The sequence below is a fragment of the Peromyscus leucopus genome, chromosome 11 (genome assembly GCF_004664715.2).
Source record: "Peromyscus leucopus breed LL Stock chromosome 11, UCI_PerLeu_2.1, whole genome shotgun sequence".
Taxonomy (NCBI): domain Eukaryota; kingdom Metazoa; phylum Chordata; class Mammalia; order Rodentia; family Cricetidae; genus Peromyscus; species Peromyscus leucopus.
In genome coordinates this window covers 7,831,014-7,854,049 of record NC_051072.1, presented here as the reverse complement: position 1 = coordinate 7,854,049, position 23,036 = coordinate 7,831,014, and positions in this window count along the sequence as shown.

Genomic DNA, 23,036 nt, shown 5'->3' with positions numbered 1-23,036 from the left:
CAGCTGCGGACTTCATTTGAACACTTTCCTGAGCGTGGATAAGTCTTTGAACCTCTGCGTTCACATTTGAATCCGTTCAGTTCAAACAGGCCGATGGTTTCTGAGATTATGTCCCTGGTTAGGGACATCTTTGCCCCTTAGGCATAGGTGTCCCAGTGATGGAAGCGCCAGAAGGCTGCAGCTTATGCCACATGCCCATGAGTCATCAGTCTGGTGGTGATGTAATTCTGATTGAAAAACAGGATTAGAAATACTGCAGCTTTTCCCAGCGACTTGAAAAACGGGTTTCTGTCCTGCCAGGCACTTGGAACTTACACTCCTATAATCTTAGTTTTACTTGTGTCTGTAGCCAAAGAAGGCGGTGCTTTCCAGGGGAAACGCAGAGGGCGTGGTTTTAAATGTAAACATTTGCTCCTTGCCCAAACAAAAACAACCCAACCCCTGCAAAAACAGGAGTTTTATGAAGAAGTTAAATTCATCCGACTTCACAAGAGCATGGCTCTAAGTGCGTGGCTTATTTGAGAACACACATGAGACCTCTCCCCTTTCCTTGACGAGATGGCCGTCCTGGCAGAAGAAATTTGCTTGTATAAATCCAGTTGCTCTGGTGGTGGGGAGTGCCACCTGCTGCCTTCAAGTAAAGATGGTTCCAGAAATACTAGGACAGATGTTCAACTACTGGTAGATTGGACATTAAAACTTGAAAATTTCCCAGTAATTTCCTTTGCATGCCAGAATGTAGGGCATTTAGGGAAAGGCATCATTCTAAAGTTGAAGTATTCAGCCCTGTTAAGTCTAGAATCATAATCTGTCACTGATGAAACTGGTGGTCTAGGTCGGAGATTCTTCAGTGCCAGCCCACTGTTCTGGAATAGCTGCCTTTCTGACCACTTCCAACTAATAGAGTGAAAGTTAAAAGCATCCAACTCATGCAAAAGCTTTTATGGAAATGAATGCTTCAAATAAATGGGTCTTTAAGAATCCAAGGGTTGACGCAGGCTAGTAATATTATCTTTAGTTGTATTTAGTCCTTTTCAAATAAAGCCATGCAATAGATAATTGAGATCTGCTTCCATTCCACTCCTCAACCCTCTCCCACCCTCTCTGTAAAGGATGACACGCGTGGATCAGTCTTGGCCCAAATAGCAAGCAAAGGGGTTAAGGAAAGAACAACGGGGAGGATGGGGTCTTCTCTCTTTCTGCTTTCTACACTCACACAAAGGTTTCCTGAAGATGCTAGAATTGGTCAGGATGCTAACTTTTCTCTCTTTTGCAAACATTCACCCCGTTCTACTCATTGTCTTCCTTTCTCAGTTAGGATTCTCTGCAATTAATAAAATTAGATGCTGGCACTATTGGAGGCTGAGGTCATTCCACAGTGCATACTCATTTGCCCTGGTCTGCTTATAAAGTGTTTTCAGATCCCAAGCCCATTGCATTTTGTTTCTGGATGTTTAAAAAAACGCCATTCATAACACGAGTTGTCACTCCCATGGCAGACTCTTTCTAGAAGTGATAATGAACCTGGCCTTGTTTGTACAAAAGGGTAACATCTCAGTAAATCACAACTTTTCCTCTGGCATGCCATTATCATTGTCAAGCCAGTCTGCAGTACCTGCTGATTGGGTGAGAACAGAAACAAGCATTACAGATGTCTGATATCTAATTGCAGAGTCCTCATGGTTCCCCTACCCCAGAATGAATAACTTGTCAGGGGGAATTACACTGATAACCCTCATGCAGCTACACTGATAACAAATGAACAATCAGAGTCAAGATGGGCGTTCATTGTGCTGCTGCTTAATATCCTTCTGGGTAATAACAGTTTCCATCATCACTGTGCGGAGGCACCAGGGAGGCCCCGCTCAGCATCTGGGAACTGACACCTTGTTTCTCTGTTTTCAGTCTCCACTCTTCGTGCAGAGGTTGCTGGTTCCAGCGTCTCACAGCTGGTTCTAACATCACTGCCGAGGGGGATGTAACGATCCTTTATTGATTACATGTGGTTTTTGTGGGCTTGTCCGAGGTGGATAGAAGCGCTTCCAGTCTCAGAAGCTACGATGGCCCAGTGAGTGGCATCCAAGCCTAGTGTACAGGGCTCACGCATTTTCTAAGAGGGGTTAACGGATGATCCAGTGAAATAACTGGTTTACTGAAGTTTAATATCCCCACCATCTAATCTAGTGTGTTTGCAAATCATCTAATTTGATTTTTACATAACCATAATCCCAGGTTGTTCTTCTTATCTGGCAATGTCTTTATTATTTTAGTTTCAAGTACAAATCAAATTGACAGCTACATTGACAGCTATAAACTCAATTACCAGCTTGGCTAAGGACCTTGTGTGGTTTTTTTTTTTTCAGACACCGTATTCATAAATTTGCAGTCAGCTCTCAGCTAGAAAATTGCATGTATACAAAACCAAATGGTACAATTTGCAGTCGTTAGCAGGTTAAAGCCCACTTGCCCATGCCCTGTGGTATGGCTCAGTGGCAGTGTGCCTGCTTAGCATGCCAGGGCCCTTCACTACAACCAGGGAGCCTGCCTGGGACTGACCTAGGCACTCTGCGTAGATGTTACAGTTGTGTAGCTTGGTCCTCTTGTGGGACTCCTAACAGTGGGAACGAGGACTGCCTCTGACTCTTTTACCGGCTTTTGGGCCCCTACTCCCCACACTGGGTCACCTTGCCAAGCCTCAATACATGGGGAGGTGCTTAGTCTTACTGCAACTTGATATGCCATGTTTTGTTGATACTCACTGGAGATGTGCCCTTTCCTAAACAGACACAGAGGAGGAGTGGATTGGGGGGTGGGAACAGAGGGTGGGGGAGGGGGGAAGGACTGGGAGGAGAGGAGGGAGGGCAAAGTGCAGCCAGGATGTAAATACATAAATTTATTAAAAAAAAACACAGAAAAATAATGAAGGCAAGGCTATTTAGGTTGTGTGCTCCCCCCCCTCAGTATACTTGAAATATCTCATAACAGGAAATGTTATTTGGGGCAATTTAATTCACATTAACTAATTTGGAGAGGATAAAAGGATTTTGTTTTTATTTTTGGCTTTTAATTTTCTGGAATTTGGGGCTTGACGAGAAAAAGTCTTCAAAGCTTGGCACATAGCTGCTGAATTATCATATTTAGACTCAACTGTATATCAAGAAGGTACAAGAAGGCAGGACATACAGCACAGAAATCCCAGCCTATGGAGTTTGTCTGGGTCCTGGAGGATGGACTGTGGGGAGAACTAGCCTTCCCAGGGAGGGACGTCTGGATCAAGGACTGGCAATGTAAGGAAGAGTGCAGGGGAATTTAATGACCCCGAGTAATAAATACAGAGTGCAGGATAGTTTAGCTAAGTTGAAATTTACCATCAAATATTAATTACAGGATCCCTGACTAAGGAATAAGTACCATGATCATTTTCACAAGATTAAAACGAACAGAATCATTCACTCTGCATACGTACCTCAATGTCCTCATTCTATGTGATTCTGACATAGCAAAGCTATGTCAAAGCAAGCTATAATACTGCGTTGGCCTAGAGGCCGAGTCACCAACTGAAACACAAAACAGTGGGTTTTTGAAGCCTTCTGAAATCCATACTTGCATTTCTCACCATTTATCTGTGTCTTAGCCTGGGCTGTAGGAAGTCTGCTATAGGGCTGGATGGCAGCAACACTCAGCACGTGTGTTTTAGGTTGACGTAGCTGCGTTCTGGATTTCAATGATGCTGATCTTTCGACAGGAACTAAGGGAGAGGCCCTGGAAAAGCTCCTCTTGTGGTCACTTCCTGGGTGACCCTTTCATTGTCCACTGCAGAATGTTTTAAGGTTTTCCAGCACAGCTTTTAGGGGCATTTGCTTCTCAGTGGTTCCTATATATCACCACTAAATATACCCCCCCCCAACATGCTCATGTATCATCGGATCATAATGCTCATTTAACTTTTCAAGTCAGCACCAGGCACTCCATAAATCCACCTTCCTGTCTTCACTTTCTGAGCCATCCAGGCAAATTTACCAGCTGACTTCCTTGCTTTTTGCCTCTTTCGAGACCACCTTTTGATTCCAGCTGTCTTTACCTCCCATTGAAATGGTATGTCTCCTCTGACAGCCCATGAAGATTTATGTCCAACTTCTTCCTCTCCAAGTAAGACAGAATTAGGTTAGGATCTATGAAGAGGGAAAGGCTTGGTTAAGACTGATAACCTTGTTGAAAGCAGTGAGTTATTGCCTGACGCACAAAATAGCATAAATTCCCCCACTCTTAACTGATATAATGAACTAGATGAGGTTAAATGAATCATTGGCATTCCTCAATCTGCAATTCACCCATGTGTGGATGAAAAACTGCGCGTGGCTGCCATTCATCATGGTGGCTGACTGCCTGAGTTAGGAAGGCAGATGAGCAGTCAGCAGTTAATATTCAAAACCAAATCCAAAGTAATGGTTACAATATCATTCTGTCTGGCTGAGCAACTCTTGATTCATAGTAAAGTAAAGTAAAAAAAAAAATACAGTGAGTGAGTTGGTCAGGCAGCAGCAGTCACACACCCAACTTTGATCTTAGTAGTGCTTAGGTAATGCTAGTTGCTATTGTTAGCTTGTCTTTTTGTCTCATTTTAAGATGAGGTGCCCTAGTCTTCAGGCTGGCCTGGAACTTAATGCTACATAGCCAAGACTGGCCATGAACTCTGGGTCCTCTGGACTCAGCTTTCCAGGTATTGGGATCACAGGCATATGCTCAGCTTGTCTTTTCCATGTCTATTGTTGTTCTAGGTCCTCTGACATGTGGATTCAATATTAGCCCAGTTGGCAGATGTGCTTGTCTGTTGAGACCACCCTAGAAGACTGTACAGGCTGGGTGTCTGAAACAGTGTAAGTCAATCTCTCACATTTACGGAGAATGGAAACCCAAGATCAAGCAATCACATTTGGTTTCTTCTGAAATGTCTCCCTTGCTCTGCAGTGGCTACCTTTTCCTGCTCAGTCAGCCATCCGTGCCTGTTTGTGTCTTAATCTTGCAAGAACCAAGTCACACTGGATGAAGGCCTACTCTAATGACCCCATTCAACCTTAATTAATTTTGCCAATACTTTATCTCCAAATACAGTCACATTACAGGGTTCTGGGAGTTAGGACTTCAATGTATGCATTTTGAAGGAATACAGTTCAACCCATAGCACAGATAAGAAAGCTGAAGCATCTAAGAGCCAAATCAGAGTTTCTGGGCTTCAGGCTCTAGGACTGTGCTCACAAGTATTATTCAACACTGTATTTAAAATTCAAAATAATGCCAAGAGAGGTATTTTTAACATCTCTAGTTAGAATTTTCTCAATATATTTTAATTTCTATATACTTGATATTAATGACAATCATTAGAAAATGAGATATTTGAGTTTATTTTTTCTGATTCATAATGTACCAAGCATATTATTTTTTATTTCATACTTTGTTAAAGAATTTAGGCTGCATGTCTTCTGCCACTCTATACAGATTGCCAGAGATGTAAATCACTTTTTGGTGACTGACGATCATATTGTATAATTAGTGACAATAACATCTCCAGCATTACTCCAAATTGTACAGTGATGTGGCCGGTGTGAGGGACTGACTCAACTGGCATGCTTTTATCATGGCCTCTTGCTTCTAGATTGAATATCATGTCACAGATACATGTGCACACACCACACACACACACACACACACACACACACACACACACACCAGGCACACCATAGATATCCCTATACCACACACACACACCACACACACACACACACACACACACACACCGGGCACACCATAGATATCCCTATACCACACACACACACCCCACACACACACACACACACACACACACACACACACACACACACACACACACACCGGGCACACCATAGATATCCCTATACCACACACACACACACACACACACACACACACACACAGACACACACCATATATATATATAACACACATCATACATATACATATATACTATACACAATGCATACAACATATACATATGCACTATACATACACACATATACTATTACACAAACCACCATACATACCACACAAACACAAAGACACACCACACACATACATCTGATTGAGGCAGTGGCAGGTTTATGTTCATTTGAAGATTTTAGCTCTAGCTAAAAATACAGAGATTTGGACACTATTGCTGAAGAGATCACACATTTTGGACATGAGACACAGAGAAATCAAATGGGAACTGAGTTGGAAGCTTTTTCCCTGTTGGCTGGCTTTTATATCTGGAATGTGCTATGCTTGCTGTTGAGGGAGAAAGTCGTTAATGAATTGTCTTACTCAGTAGTTGACTCTACATGCTACAATACCAGCCAGCCAGGCAAGGTATGCCTGGTTCATTAACAGCAAGACTGTTTTGAGGGTCTCCAATGGCTTTCTGATCATAACTGATGCCTGTAGGAGGAAATGCATGCCCAGTGCTGGTCAAAAGTCTGTGACTGGGAGTTCATAGGCCCTATACTGTTGATTTGCTAAATGGACATGTACCATACTGCCTTTTGAATATTGATTTTTATGTCCACAAGCAAGTGCTGCTCTTTGCCTAGGTCACAGAAGCCTCTTTTTATCAGTGGGTAACAGTTAATACAAATACTTATATTGTATGATATTTTCTTTGTATTCTGACAAAGCTTGCCTGAAGTGAGAGGGTGGAGCTAGCCACTAGTTAACCATAGAGGTCAGGCGATGGTGGTTCACACCTTTAATTCCAGCACTTGGGAGGCTCACACTTTTAATCTCAGCATTTGGGAGGCTCACATCTTTAATCCCAGCACTTGAGAGGATCATGTCATTGATCCCAGCACTTGGGATGCTCATGTCTTTAATCCCAGCACAATCAGGAGGTAGAGACAGGAATATAATGTGGGTGGAGACAGGATCTTGGCATCCCCCCCTTTTGGGTCTGAGGATTTGTAGAGGAAAGAAGTGACTGTGGCTGCTCCTTTGCTTCTTTGATCTTTCAAGTTATTACCCCGATATTTGACTCCTGGTTTTTATTGGTAACACTAATTAGGTTCAGACTTATGAACCCATCATTGTGCTGAAAGCAAATGACTGTTGGGTGCTGATCTCTACGTGGAACATCTATACTACCCTCTTCAGTTCTCAAGAAACATCTTAGAAGAGGGAGCAGAAAGATTGTGAGAACCAGGGGACAGAGAGGAATGACAGGAAACACTGTCTCCTGGATATGACATGGCCATTGCAATCATGAACATGAGGCAGACCTGCAGTTACCTGTACCTACCAAAAGATATGAAAATATAAAGGTGATTAGTTGAGGTGGAAAATGGGGATATCAGGATTGGGAAGGGATGGTCCCAATACATTGTATGAAACTTGTCAAACCCCAACATTTTACTAATAAAAAAAAAGTAACTTGAAAGTATTTGATTCTACAAATTATTGGATATGACATTTTCTATTGCCAATAGCAAGATTTCCTGCATTCTTAAGAAAAGGCTAATTATTCTGTAACCATGGTAACAGGTAGCCACTAAAGTGCATTTTAAACCTGTTTAGTTTTCCAGAAATATAATTTCATAGCCATGGATCCAGGAGAAGTGGTTTTAAGCTTACTTAATCAGTTAATATGCTTTTGAAAGCTGAGTAATGAGCATTGCGCCTGGCCTTGGAGAGTCAGCCAATGGGATACTGACTCACTCCACCAGACAGGCTCTGATGACAAGCCCCTCACCCTCAGGGCTGCTGCTCGGCTTCAATCACCTGGTTTTGCCTCTGTGAACGTACTGGCTCCTGAATCTGTACTTTTCCAACACCCTCCATGAGATCAATAATGTATCTTTCTCTGAGAGACTGTGCTCATACAGCATAGCTCTTCTTTACCTTTTTGTAATTAATTTTTAACTCAAAACTTTTTTTCATATATATATTTTGATCATATTCTTTACCTTCTCCCAACTCCTCCTAGGCCTTCTTCACTTCCCTACTCTCCGAAGTTCATGTTCTCTCTATTTAAAACAATCAAACCAAACTTAAAAAAACAATAAGACAAAACAAACAAACAAACAAAGCAAAAACAAACCCACCAAAACAAAGCAAAAGGTGCACAAAGTCCCCCATGCAATCCTTCTTAAAATATATACATATGTGAAGGAAATTTTAACTGAGTCACCACGGTTGGAGGAGATAATGCCTCAACTAGATGTCTTCTGCCACCAAATCTTGATCAAACTTTTTTTTTTTGAGACCCTGGCTGGCCTGGAACTTATTAGAAATCTTTTGCCCCTGTCGTCTGAGAAATGGAATTCAAGGCATGCACCACCATACCAGGCCTTTTCCTTACTTAAGGGAGCGGCTAAACTCAGTGTTGTTGGCATTTTTTTTTTCTGTTGTTGCCTGTTTAAGCTATTGAAATATAGTCTTGTCCTTTCATACTTTATTTTTGCCTAACAACTTACCCAACACCCTTCAGACCTTTCTTTGTGACCCTTTTTGCTAACCATGTGGAAGAAATGACCATTTGGTTTTCTTTTTCTTTTTCTTTTTTTTTTTTTTTGATTTTCTGAGACAGGGTTTCTCTGTGTAGCTTTGCACCTTTCCTGGAACTCGTAGACCAGGCTGGCCTCGAACTCACAGAGATCCGCCTGCCTCTGCTTCCCGAGTGCTGGGATTAAAGGCGTGCACCACCACCGCCCGGCCCCATTTGTTTTTTTGTAGGCCCTTTAGTTCCCCTGGGTCTTGTCTTTATTAGCTGTGTGGTACAGTAGGAAACAATGGCTCTAACTTCTAGTTTCTGCAAGGTGGTGGGGGGTGGGGTGGGATATATGCTGCTATTTGAATGAGGAAAGACCAGCATGGAGCTCATGTGTTTGCACACTTGGAACCCAATTGTGCAACTTGAGGTGGAACTTCGTGGAGGAAGAGGATCACTGTGGGTGGGCCTTGAGATTTTACAGCCCTGCTACGTTTCCTGTTTGCTGTCTACTTCCTGTTTGTCAAGATATAAGGAGATGGAGGAGTCCCAGCATGGTACTCCTGCTACCATGAGCTGCCTACAATGTCTCCATGATGAACTCAAACTGTGAGCCAAAACAAACACTTTGGCCTTTAAGTTGCTTTATGTTCCATCACAGGAACAAGCAGCGTACTGTGGCAGAGTTGTAACTTTCACCTTCCCCAAAGATGGTCAGAGGATGTCTACCTGAGGAAGATTCTTAAATAAAAAGTCAGATTTCATATCTCCCTCCTCCTTTCTCCTCCTCTCTTTTCTTTAGACAAGGTTTCACTATGTCGCCATTCCTGGCCTGGAAATTGGCCTGTAAAGAACAGGCTGGCTTAAAACTCCGAGATCTGTCTGCCTCTGCTTCTGGAGTGCTGGGGTTAAAGGCACATGTAACCATGCTCAGCTCCTATCACTTGTAATACAGCCAGATGTGGGAGAAGTTGAGGAATTTCTCAGAACCCTTCTAGAAACTTCATGAAATATAAACTCCAAAGAGCAGAGTAGGAACACGGTGGCTAGTGTCTGACCTTAGGGTGAAACAGTAAACTTGGGGACAGTTCTGAGTTTCAATGGGACAAATGCAGATGGCTAGTTAACAAATCCTGGACTCTAGGCACAGGAAGCAGTCACATCAGAGATTTGGTTTTCAATATAGCACCCCTAAAATGAGAAAACACAACTTGCTGTGCTAAGAAAGACTTGGGGATAATACTAGAAACAACATGTTTGTCTGGATCTTGGCTACTAGTGAATCAGAGGAAAAAGGATTTCTTTTTTATAATTTCAATCTATAAACTTTAAATCATAAGGTTTTGTCATCATCAAGATTCCCCGCCTGTTTGGCTGCAGGGAATTTAGTTGAGTAAATTGGGTTTGTAATGCTGCCTTGGGCTGGCAACCAACACAAATGTTCCCTATGAACATATTTATGTCCTCAAAGACCTCCCATAAATAGGCTTCTAAAAAAAATGATCTACAATTAGAAGCTAACTTAAGCAAAACCAAACCATCAAAAACTAAACTGAGCACCCAAAACAGTACAGAGGCAAAAACCAGTAGACAGCGGAGTGATACTGAACTGGGTGTGAAGTGTTTTAAGACACGATATTGAAAATACAGTGAAGAAACAAGGTATGTTGGAAAAGAACTAAATAGACCTCTTTGGTGTAAAAAAGACAGAATTTGGAAGGCGGGACACCATCATCATTAGAGATTAAATATGCCTTTGGGGGCAGGGGAAGTGGACAGGTGGGTAAAAGTGCTTCTTGAACAAGCCTGGTGACCTCAGTTCAATCCCCAGAAGCCAGATAAAAAGTTACTTTCAGTGACATCTGCAGTCTAGCACTTCCGTGGTGAGATAGAAGGCAGAGATGGGAGAATCAGCAGAGAGCTTCCAGATCAGCTAGTCTAGCGAACTCTTCACAGCTACAGGAACAAGAGACACTCTGCCGAAAACAACCTAGAAGGAGAGAATCGAAAGTTGTCCTCTGACCTGCCTATATGCCTTCTTTCCCACAAAACAAATGAATTTGAAAACTTTAAAATGTATCTTTGCACACGCATGTCAAATCTCCTGGCCTACGTTCACATGGTAAACAGACTGCTAAATAGGTCTCTCCGTCCCCTCATCTATTGCTATTGTCCTACTCCAGAGACCCTCCTTAGTCCCCCAGCAATGCAACAAGTGGTTTCCCCTAGCCCTGTCACCCCACAGCCTCACTTTGATCAAATGATTTCTGTCCAAAGCTACTAGAATGACCTATCTATACCTATCTACAAATATGACTGTATCGGTGTTCTTGACAACAATCCAGATTTCCCATAGTCTATAACCAAAGACACCTGACCTTGCCTCTCTACAAGGGACTGCTTACTTCTCCCCCTGCCTTGCTCATCAGCACCTCAAAGTCATCCTACTACACATGCCATGCCGAGTTTTATCTCCATGTCCCATTGTCTTCAATGCCTGGTAGATTCTAAGCTATTCTTTAAAGCTGAGATTAGGCATCCTTGTCGCAGGAAGCCTTTGCTGATGCTCCTCGAGTCCCACTGAGTTAGCAGCTCTTTGCAGCCTTTTCTGTGCACAATGCATACATCTCTGTCACTGTACTTCTACATCGTATTACAAATACGTGCTTATGTGCTGGATATCCTCATTATAGTGAGATCTCTGAGTCCATTGGAAGGTCTACAGGGCCAGCATGGCTTAGTAATGTGTAATGAATTTTCTTCAATAAATAAGTTACTCATCCTTTGTGTCTCTTTTACCTAGAGAGTGAAACTTTATTGAGTTAATCTTTCCTGAAAATCTAGTTGAATCTTCAAACGTGGGACATTCTTCACAGAGCTATGCCGTACCAATGAAACTCAAAAGACCTTGTCATTTGTTGCTCCATGTATTATTGTCACATGCTACTTATTTACTTAATTAGTGATGGTGGGGATTCATCTAGGCAAGCCTCCTCCACTGGCTGCATTCTCAGCCATGCTTTTACATTTCTACTTTTGAGACAAAGTCTGACTGGGTTTCCCAAACTGGCTTTGAACTTGGGATCCCTCCACCTTGCCTTTCCAAGTAGCTGAGACCAACAAGCCTGCACTACTATGCTGGGTTCTTTTTCCTGATAAGACTGGAGAAAGTAATTAGGTATGGAAGCCAAGATCTAAGTGACTCTTACCAGTGTCATCCATTCCTGCATTAAATAAGGATAGTATAAAAACAGTGGTGTGTGACTTATGAGGCCAAGTCATTAAAAATCCTTTGCAGTTCCAGCCTCTTGTTTTTGGATCACTCCCCTAAGGGAAAGCCAGCTGATAGATCATGGAGACACATCATCAGCACACAGAGAGTTCCTTGAGGTGGGATGTGGAAATCTTCTGCTTGCAGATATGTGATCAAGATGTCTGGAAAGCAATTTTTCTAACTCAAGTCAAGCTTTCAGATAATTAGAACCCAGGATGCCATATTGACTGCAGCCTCATGATAGATTTTCAGCTAGATTCTACAAGTTAATTGCAAGTTCCCTCCTCACAGAAGCAGGATCAGATAGTAAATGTCCACCATTGTTTTAAGCCAGTAGGTTTAAAAGCATTTTTAGACTGGAACAACAGGTTCCATTTTAATACAGAAACCATACATTGCGTTTTTGCTGTTTTCCATGGATTTTTCCAACATATCTTTGTACATAGCTATATTTGTTACTTTTCTGTTGCTGTGATAAAAATACCATGACCCAAAACAAACTTACAGTAGAAAAGGATTCATTTTAGCTTACAGTTCTGGAATGGGTACAGTGTATCCTGGTGGAAGCCAAGGAAGCAGGAACATGAGGCTGGCTAGCCTGGCAGTCAGGAAGCAGAGAAACCATATTTCATCTGCACACAGGAAACACAGGAAGAGAACAGGAAGTGGAGCCAGGCTACAAAACCTCCAAGGCAGTCCCCTATCCCCCCATGACATATGTCCTTCAGCAAGACTCTGCCTCCTGAACGTAAATAACCTTCCAAACAGTCCCACCAAGTGGGGAGCAGGTGTTCAAATATATGAATTCATGGGGGTCGTTTCTCACTCAATCACAAAGGCCATTTGCCCTCTTAACACAAAGGATGCCACTAGGTTTGGATTTGCCTCTTTTTCCTCATTTACATCATTGGAAGTTTTTGTTTTCAATACTATAGATTAAAATGTAGGCCTATGTGCAGGATATATAAGCATTATACCATTGCACTGCATCTCTAGACTTTTTACATTTTAAGTCTTCAAGGGAGGTCATGAACTTGTGATCTCCTGGCTTTTGCTTCCTACACAACTGGTATGAAATGCATATGCCACCACGCTTCGATCAGCATTTATAGTCATTTACTGAATTCAGGAATACTCTGATTATTTTAAAGAATAAGCTGGGTAAGAATAATAAGCTAAGATATGTGTTAGGTGCTAGTATTTATTTCATTATCATCCAATTCTGCAAACATCTGTTGGTGAAGGTATTGGTTTTAATGTGGTGTAAAGCAAAGTTGAAGAGAATAGAGAGTATTAAGAACATGGCTTCTGGGATCTTGGAGGACTTAAATGCAGTCTGTTGTGATGTTTGAGGTAATTCACTCAATAATTTCTACTTCCCAGTGCATTTTGAGCTGCTTGAGAGTAAGAAAATTAAGCAAGATTGTGTATAGGCATTGATGTATCGCCACTTTGAAGAGATGGTTTTGGAGAATATGGCTTCTGGCTATAAGCCAGTTGACTTCTTGTTATGGTTTGGTATTGGTTTGGCTCAGGGACTGAAACTTTGGTCTCCAGCTAGCAATCCTCCTTTGGGAGATTCTGGAGACATCAGGAGGTGGAGTCTAGCTGCAGGAAGTAGGTCAATAAGGTGGAAGGGTAGGCGCCTGGGAGCTCTAGCTTATGCAGCACCCATATCTGCCCTTCTCTGCTTCCTGTTGGCCACAAGGTGAGTAACTTCTGCCATACACTCCTATTGCCACAATGGATGTTGTACCTTTCTACAGATCCCAAGCCAACAGAGCCACAACCATAGACTGAATCCTCTGACACTGGGTGCCAAAACAAGTCCTTCTAAGTTTTTGTTTGTTTGTTTGTTTGTTTTTTGGTCAGTTATTTTGTCATGGTAGTGAGAACTTCCGAATTCTGAATATGAGAACGAGACACTGTTTTATAGCAATTGCTCACTAGGTGATGAAGGTGGAGAGTCTGCTCAGAGTCACCCCGTGCAGGAAAGAAAACTCCTGGGATGGAGGAAGAACCTCAGCTGTGTGGCCATTTCCCACCCTAGATGAGTCCAGCTGACTCAAAGGAGGTGCCTCTTCCTACCCTCCCGGTACCATGCCTACCACTGTATCATGCATTTGCTTGTCTCCAGAGAAGGGTAGATTTTGCTCTCAGAAATGTCAAATTAGTCAGCAAGCTGGATTAGTGAAATCAAAGCCAAAGGCACTCTAAAATCAGTGAAATCAAAGCCAAGGCAGAAATTGCAATCCTTCTATTTCCTCTCCAAATTATCATCAGCCACATTGTTCAATTCAGCTCAACCTACAGTCTCCAATTCAGAGATGCAGAGATGAAATGGAAGCATAACATGACTACAAAGTGCAGTAATTCAGCCCAACCCAGCTGCCCCAGATCTGATCCCGAGCCCTCTCACATTACGTATTTATGAGTGAGAAATTAGATTTCATTGACTAATCTTGTATATTAAAGTGAAAGTATATACAGGAATTAACATTTGGAAGGAAATTCTATTTTCTGTGTGAGCAAAAGATTAGAAATTATTATAGTCTTTTAATTCCTCATTTTTTTGTTCTAGCTATTCTAGTCAGGAGATCTTCTTTGTCTGTCTCAGCAATATTCAAGATTTTTAGTCTCAGAAGCTTTTGAAACTCTAAACTACTTTTGAGACTACCACAGTACTTATCGCTATTTTTTCACACTGAATATTAAAATGGAAACTCTGAAAATACTAATTTATTTAAACATTCAAAAATATAACTTAAGGTAGATAAAGCATCTTTATAGAATTCAGAAAGAGAAAATATTAGCTAGAGGGTAGAATTTGATTGTATAAGAGGAATTGATCTTTGTGGTCTTTTGTACTGATGGTAACCACCATTAACAAGAATGAACCACACATTTCAGAACTGCTAAAATAATAGAGTTTGATTTTTATACAAATAATTATATATATATATAATAGATACAGTTGTGTTCTATAAATCTCATTTTTCAATTACAGTATAGGGAAAAAGGGCACTTCCTTTTTTTTCCTGTGTATTTGCAAACCCTTTCACTTCTGGCTTAATAGAAGACAGTTGGTTTTCATGTCTGCTTCCATTGTGAAGCCCCTGTGATATGTTCTTCTGGTTGAAAACTCTAGAGACATTTCAGCTCCTCCTAGGTAATGTGCTTGGAAAAGGGGGGTGTATTTAGCATGTTTTTTTTTTTTTTTGGTACATGTTTCAGGTATCTGTGGATTCCTCCTTTGGTCTCAGGCTAATACTTGTTGACAAATGGTAGTTTCTTCAAAGGTGAGTTGCAGTTTGGAACCTGACGCCTTATCAGCCAGAGCTCATGCTTCACTGTGTTAGCGTCTATTGGAGTAGCTCACATTTTGAAAGGTTCCCCATATTATCTTATTTGATAGATCTCTCCAGTGTTGTCACATTTCATCATACAACGTAAAAAGAAAATCCTGTTTGTTAATATGATCACCCTTTTCTTTAGAAAAAAATCTGTAAATCTTGGGATCGTGGGAATATTTTTTTAACTCTAATTTTTGCTTGCAAGATTGATTTTCATTATAGCAAACAATTATTGTCAGTCGTCTTTGAACAGATACTTCTTGTTCATGTTTTGGAAAAATATTCCCCAGTATTTAAGATTGAATAACCACAGTAATTCCTTTAAAATGACATTCATAAATAAAAAGAAGTAGGTGGAGGAGAAGAGGAGAAAAGGAAGAAGGATGTTTTCCTCTCTTGATTGCCCTTTGGTGCTTTGACACAGGATTTCATGGTGTCGTCCAAGCTGGCTTTGGTCCAGTAGTCCTCCTGCCTCAGTGTCCCAGCTGCTGGGACCCTACATCTATACCCCTGTGCCCATTTTTAATTCAGCATTTAATTCAAACAACTGCACTGTGTTTGCCCTCAGGACAACCTTCATACTTCAGCACACTGTAAAATTAATTTATGCGCCCTTCACATTTTGTTGCATTGAATATTAAAACGATGTGTACTCAGTAAATGAGATTTAATAAAATTAATTTTTTACAGTTTCATTAAGGACATTCTCAAGGAAAAGTAGCCTATTTTTATTTTAGTATGTTATTAGTTTGTGCTAGAGAGGAATTCAATGACTGTGCATGCAGTTCCAACAGTTAGTCTCCAGCTGGTGGCGCTGTTTGGGAAAGTTACAGAACCTGTGAGAGGTGGAACCTCCCTGGTGAGCCACTGGGGCAAGGCTGAAGCTTTATAGCCACACCCCACTCCTTCTGTTCACTTTTCTACTTCCTGGGGCTGATGCAATGTGACCTGCTCCTGCTCCTGTGCCTTCCTGCCTGCTGCCAAGTCATTCCAATCATGATGGTCTGTAACCCTCTGCAGCTGTAAGCCAAAATAAACCCCATAACAGTAGTACCCTTCCTTCACGGTTAGCCTCATATCAGAGGCTCCAATGTCAGAGGCACACTAACAAGAGAAAATCAAACACACGAACTTAATGTTAAATGCAGGGCCAATGCCTTCACAGGGAAGTGAAAATCCAAATAAATGGTGGAAGAGTACTGTTGACCATTGGGGTGAATTCTAATGCTACCAAACTTGGAGGCTAGTTTATTCAGATTCTCCTCTGTGTCTTCAGAGATAAGGGTAGTCTCCTCCTCTGGGCACAGGATGAGCATCTCTCCCAAGAGGCACTCCTGGGCGGCAGTAGCGGGAGGCACAGAGTTCTTTCCAGGTTTTACTGCTTGCTGTTGGAGAGAAGGGGATGGTCAGAGAGAACTTCCTGTTTTGCTGCTTTCTCAAGGCCAAGGTGCCCTCTTTGCAGGTTCTATATTAGCTACTTACCCCACTGCAGTGGCAAAACACCCCACAGGAGAAGCTGAAATCAGGAAATGTTTGGGCTTGAGAGATGGCTCAGTGGTTAATAGCGCTTGTTTTCCTTGTAGAGGACCAGAGTTTGGTTCCCAGCAGTCATAGCCAGCAGTTCACAACTGCCTGCAGCTGGAGCTCCTGGGGATCCAGCATCCTTTCCTTACATCTGTGAGCATCCTTGTATGTGTGAGCATACGCACACAGGCACACACATATAATAAGAATAAAATAATTGTTTAAAAAGGAAAAGGAGGAGGCTTGAGGAATTATAGACTATCATGGCGGTGGGGAGGTGAGGTGGCTGCTCCCATTGCATCGGTGATCAGGAAGCAGAGAGAGATGGATGTTGGTGCTCCGCTCCCTTTCTCCTATTTATGCAGCCCAGGACTCTAGCCAAAGGGTTGGTGCTCCTCACAGTCAGGATGAGTCCTCCATCCTCAGTTAGTCCCTTTGGAAGTGCCCCGTCACATCCAAAGGTGTGTTACCTAGGTAACTCCAGACCCAGTTAAGTTGACAAGGAGATTAAACACCACAGGCAATGTGTTCTGAGCACCGGGTTAAGGGCCAGCAGCTACCTACTCTTGCTTTTGCACTACAGTGCAAATGTTAGAAAAGAAAATAAGTAAACAGCATTTTGCTCTTATTATGAAAACAGTCTCCACCCAGAACCTTCACTCAAGGGCATGGGGACTAACTTGGCTGTGATCCACATTTAGAGGACAAAGCCTGAGGAGAGATCCTAGCTTGCTTCTCTTTGGACCGAGAACAGTTCCTTTCAGCTTACAAAAGTGATAGGATTTCAGTTAGAAGCTCCTCAGTGCTTTTCTCCCTCACTTCCTTCTTTTGCACATTTTTTTTTTGCTGATGCTTATTAGTTTCTGTTACTCTTAAGCCTTTGCTTATTTATTTATTTATTTATTTATTTATTTATTTATTTATTTATTTATTTATTTTAAAGAACAGTTTTAGGCTCGCTGCCTTTCTCTGTAAAGAGTCAGTGGGATACACATCGCAGCCAGTTCTTAACTCCAAATGCAGCTGTCCCCACGAAACCAGGCTTCTGGAGTCCAGGAAAGGGGTCTGCCAGAAGAAACAGTCAGATGAATCTGGGAGAAAGCAGCTCGAGAAACGGCCGTGCTCTGTCCTCCCTGGACAATGCTGGTTGTTTGGAACCCCGTGCGCCTGCATCCCCATGGAGTGGCATGCTAAGCCTGTGTGGGCTCCTGCAGTTTACAGTGTGCGGCAGGCAACGGCCACGCCCATCACAGGCAGCTCGCCTTTCCACTGTTGCCATCTCGTGTCCTTGCGTTGTTGTTACTTTTCTGTTTCTCCGACAGACTTCCCTGGCAAAAGCATCTTGGGTTTATTTTGGCTTACAGCTGCAGAGGGGTACAGACCATCATGATTGGAATGACTTGGCAGCAGGTAGGAAGGCACAGTAGCAGCAGCAGGTCACATTGCATCACCCCCAGGAAGTAGAAAAGTGAACAGAAGGAGTGGGGTGTGGCTATAAAGCTTCAGCCCTGCCCCAGTGGCTCACCAGGGAGGCTCACAGGTTCTGTCGCTTTCCCAAACAGCGCCACCAGCTGGAGGCTAAGTGTTCAAACACATGAGCCCACGGAAGACATTCCACAGCAATGTGTCACCTTCTAGTTGGTATTTCCCATGTGTATTACACTGTTGGTCCGACATTCACAATTCAGAGTCTAGAACTTCACTTAGTGCGTGGTAATTAGGTTCTAAATTCTAAACTTCAAAGCTTTCTCTATGGTTGAATCATTGCCTTAACTGCATAGGTCAATAGCTCACCTGATAATGGCCTACACATTTTCTGAGGCCTGGAGGGCCAGTTCTGACTAACAAGGATTCGTGAGGCACGTTCCATGGAGCGGTCCAGTGTGAACTCTGGCTAGCATGCCTTTCCTCCAGCATGGGAGCCTGGTGCCCTCACCCCTCTCGTAGATTCCCTGCTTTGCCTTGCTCTTTGTCTGAGGCCTGGAGGTTCTCTCAGCTTTTTGCACGGAGCAGTCAACCTTGTCTCTCTGTGGATGGCCACTGGCCTGTGGAAAAATCCCACATAAGCTGCAGTCACTTGGCAAGGTCAAAACACCAGGCGGCCAGAGGCTTAAAGCTCTGGCCCAGGTTGCAGCCGTTAAAACCTAACTGTGCAACTGTACTAACAACCACTGTGTGCAGGCCTCCTTCTATGCCAGCATCCAAATACCCACTCAAACCCAAAAGACAAAAGGTCCGGATTCATTTCTCTCGCTCATTCAAGCACCAAGTATTCCGTTCTCATGAAGTTTTACCTTTCGTCCCTTTCCTAAGGTAGAGGCTGTACTGTGCTCGATATTGTAGTATTTAAAGTGACAGTACTCAAATTGCAGACCCCCCCCCCACGTTGGAACTGAAGCTAGTCCCAAAAGACTTAGGGTGGTTAGTGGCGGAGGAGAGCCTGTGTCCTTCCCATGAGAGGAATGAGAAGGAAAAGCCACCATTCAGATTCTATTTCCAGTGTAAACTCCATATTGAGATACATTTTTCTCCTTGCAGGCAGAAGATGCATGGAGACAGAGGGAGGCCTAGAACATTGGAGAACGTTGTGGGTTCCTTTCTCAGTGGAAATCTGGAGAGGTTCAGAAGTGTAGCTAACGACAATAGTAGGCCACCCTGAGCCCAGCACGCATTAATTTAGTCTGTTTTCATGTCTTTAGATGGAAGGACGACACCTCTGTGGGATGAATACTGTGCAGATTGGAGACAATGCACACTGAAGCTAGGAACACAGCTGCACACAGCAGCTCACGAGTACACGCACGAAGGAACACACATACCAGCGTGAGTATAGCATGACAGAGCAGGCTCCCAGTGCTCAGATGCTCAGGCTAAGGAAGGCTCGACTCTGACACAGGCTGAGGGGAAGGAGCGGTCATGATGTTGTGAAAGTGCTGGCTGCCTGAACATCTTACCGGGCTGCCTATGGGTGTGTGTGTGTGTGTGTGTGTGTGTGTGTGTGTGTGTGTGTGGCGTAGCATTGTCACATTCTTATTCAAACTACCACACCTACCTATGGTGCTTTGTGATAACTACCAAATTGACTAACATACATCCACACCAGATACATATGTACATGCGTATATACACACACACACACACAGATGAGAGATTATTCAAAGCACTGCATTTGCAAGCAGGAAGGGCAAAGCATGCCAATATAGCCCTTCATTTGAGCAGAGGTGTTGGAGGAAGGAGGGTGAAGGTTTCATCTTCAGGCATCTGGAAGGCTTCATGACAAGAGTAAATAAAGGGAGATGAGAGAAATGTACACAGGCAGGGTGAACCCACAGGCAAGAGAGCAGAGCAGTGGATATGGCCAGAAGAAAGAAGGCTCTGGAAGAAGTTTCTTTTGAGAGAGTTTTTTCCTGCCGAAGACAAGTTGGATTGAAGCATTTGGATCTGCTTCAAAGGTCAGTAGAGTGTCTGACTTAGACACTGCTATGATGCAGCTTGAGGTACCATTTTTTTCCACCTTTAAATAATCATTTTTATATCTAACATTTTTAAGGCCACTGTGTGTTGTGTATAGTCCATCTAGAAAGTCAGCTGCTGATCAGAAACTTGATTCTCTTAACTACTGAAAGGGACCACAGCACACTGCTCTAACAATATATTGCTGACATTTGACTATGAACATGTTTGAAGTAAGTAAACTGAAGTCAGAAAGTCAATGTTATTTTGTAGTCAATACAGTATCTGTTTTGTATTTCAAGTCATGCACAGAAGCTCAATGAAAGGAATAAATTATTTCCTGGCCCAGTTAATGAGTAGAAATATATTTAATGGCCTCCAATGTCATAGCGTTAGTCAGATTTCTCAGAAATTGGAAGGAAGGCAAATTGTATGGTTTCAGCTCAGCAAACTGTGGACAGTAGTCTGTGCCACACACAATTAAATCCAGGGACTCATCCATGGAATGAGAAGAGAATTCCGGTGCTGAGACGAGCCTTCTCACCCGGCCTGCCAATGAGCTCCAGCTGAGGGCTTGCATCATTTAACAACAATGCCAGTTTATTGACCATCATAAACTTAAGTCTCACTGATGCACGGATAAATAAATTAGTATCTTGAAAGTACATAACAGGAAAGGGAAGTAGCGAAGAGCTGCAGGATCAAAAGAGTGCTCTAGTGGCTTGGATAATGCGAGTGTTGAACTGAATGTTTCCCTGGCCAGGTGTGCTTCTAAAAATAGCACCACTTTCTTTGTACAGAGCTCAAGTCCACTGATCCACAGGCATTGGGAAAGAGGTAGTGGGGTACTATTTCTGCCACTTTTTTTTTTATGTGATGGAAGTGGAAATTCACGGAGTTGACAGGTGTGTGAGTCACCTCCTCTGGTCTCAGAATGGAGTGAAGACCAGAGTCCAGCTAGGAGCTGACCTTGTGCTAGTGGTCTCATTGGCCTTCTAAAAAGGTGAACTATGGGCTCATCAGTGGGATTAGAAATGGGTTGAAGCAGGTCCACTGTGGGTTCCCTCAAGGAAGATGTGCCTGGAGTGGCCCCATCACAAGACTATGGTCCCAGCACCTCCTCACTGGTACTATGGATTTTATAAGGACATTAAAGCTACTTGACTCTTTTGACTCAGTGTGGGGACAGTAATTTTTGTTCAGTGTCTTGAGTGTTACCTAGTTAGTTTTATGGGGTTCTGGCAACTACCCGGGATTTCACTGCAGTCCACAGTGTTCTGGACAGTATGCATACCTCATTTTTTATTAAAGAGGAACAAGCTCATTATAATCCTTATTTAACTACATATTTATGTTTAATTGATTATCCTGTCTCTGTCCCTGTTTCCCATTTGAAACCTCCCACATCCCTACCCTCCACCAGATGGCTAGCATTCTGCCCTAAGTTGGAAACCCAGGTGATAGACTTGATATAGATATTGGGTGTTGTGGACAATATAATTTCCATGCATTGAATTTTCTCTTGCTTGAGTAGCTACAACATGAACCAAATTGGCAACTGAAGTGACCATAGACCGACACTATGTTCTAGTTATTTCCACTTCACAGATGGGTATAGCCAGGCCTCATAAAGAGACAACCAAATCAGCTTGGTCCACTCCTTCTTCTGTTGATGAGTTTGGTTAATGCAACAGCAGGGATAGACCATATAAATGAAGCTGAGCTTTCTTTATAATTAATTAATTAATTTTACATCCCCATCAAAGTTTCCCCTTCCTCCCCCCCCCAGCTTTCCCTCTACTTCTCCTCTGTTTCCAATCAGAAAAGGGCAAGCCTCCCAAGGCTATCAACAAAACATGGTATATCAAGTTTCAGTAAGACTAAGCAACTCTTCTTGTATTAAGGCTGGACAAAGCAACTCAATATGAGGAATAGGGTCCTAAAAGTCAGCAAAAGAGTCAAAGACAACCCCTGCTCCCACAGTTAGGAGTCCTACAAGAAAACCAAGCTACACAACTGTCACATATATTCAGAGGGTCTAGGTCAGTCCCATGCAGGCTTCCTGGTTGTTGCTTCAGTCTCTGTGAGCTCCTATGAGCCCAGGTTAGTTGATTCTGTGTGTTTTCTTGTAATGTCCTTGATGTCTCTGGCTCCTACAACCCTTCCCTTTTCAGCAGGATTTCTCAAGCTCCGCCTAATGTTTGGCAGTGGGTCTCTGCATCTGGTTCCATCAGTTTCTGGATGAAGCCTCTCTAATGGCAACTGGGCTAGGCACCAATCTATGAGTATAGCAGAATATCGGTAGGCATCATTACATTGACATTTTTTTCTCCAGTCCTGTTGGTTCTATTCTTGGTCTCTGGGCCATCTAGCCTCTGGGTCCTGGTTCTCCAAGCAGTGTCTGGGTGGGCTCATTCTCCTGGCATTGGTCTCAGGCTGGACCAGTCTTTGGTTGGCCACTCCTACCATCTCCCTGCCACCCTTACCCTAGCACATTCAGGATGCAGGACAGACTGTAGATTGAAGGTCATGTGACTTGGTTGGTGTCCCAGTCCCTCTATTGGAAGTCTTCTTGCCTGGTCAAAGGAGATGACCAGTTTGCAGCTGAGCTTTCAAAGCCTTCTTTTAGGCTGTTTGTGTGGCTCAGTGGCAAAACAGGTATACAGCATGCTTAAAGTCATAGTATCCATCCCCAGCACTCAAACTCCTCAACCCCACCTCTGAAAACCAGATTCCTTTCATGAGACATCTAGCTCAGAAAGAAATGCAGAGGCTGCCATTAGGACCAGTTGCTGTACTAACCCTACTTGTTGGCAGCTACACTATTCTAATGATTTGGGGGCACAAGGTCTTTCTTCTCTCAAGGTGCAGCTGTAACCAAGGCAAGGTCAGGAATAGCTCCCATCAAGAGGAGTGGGGTCTGAACATGCAATGCTTCTTC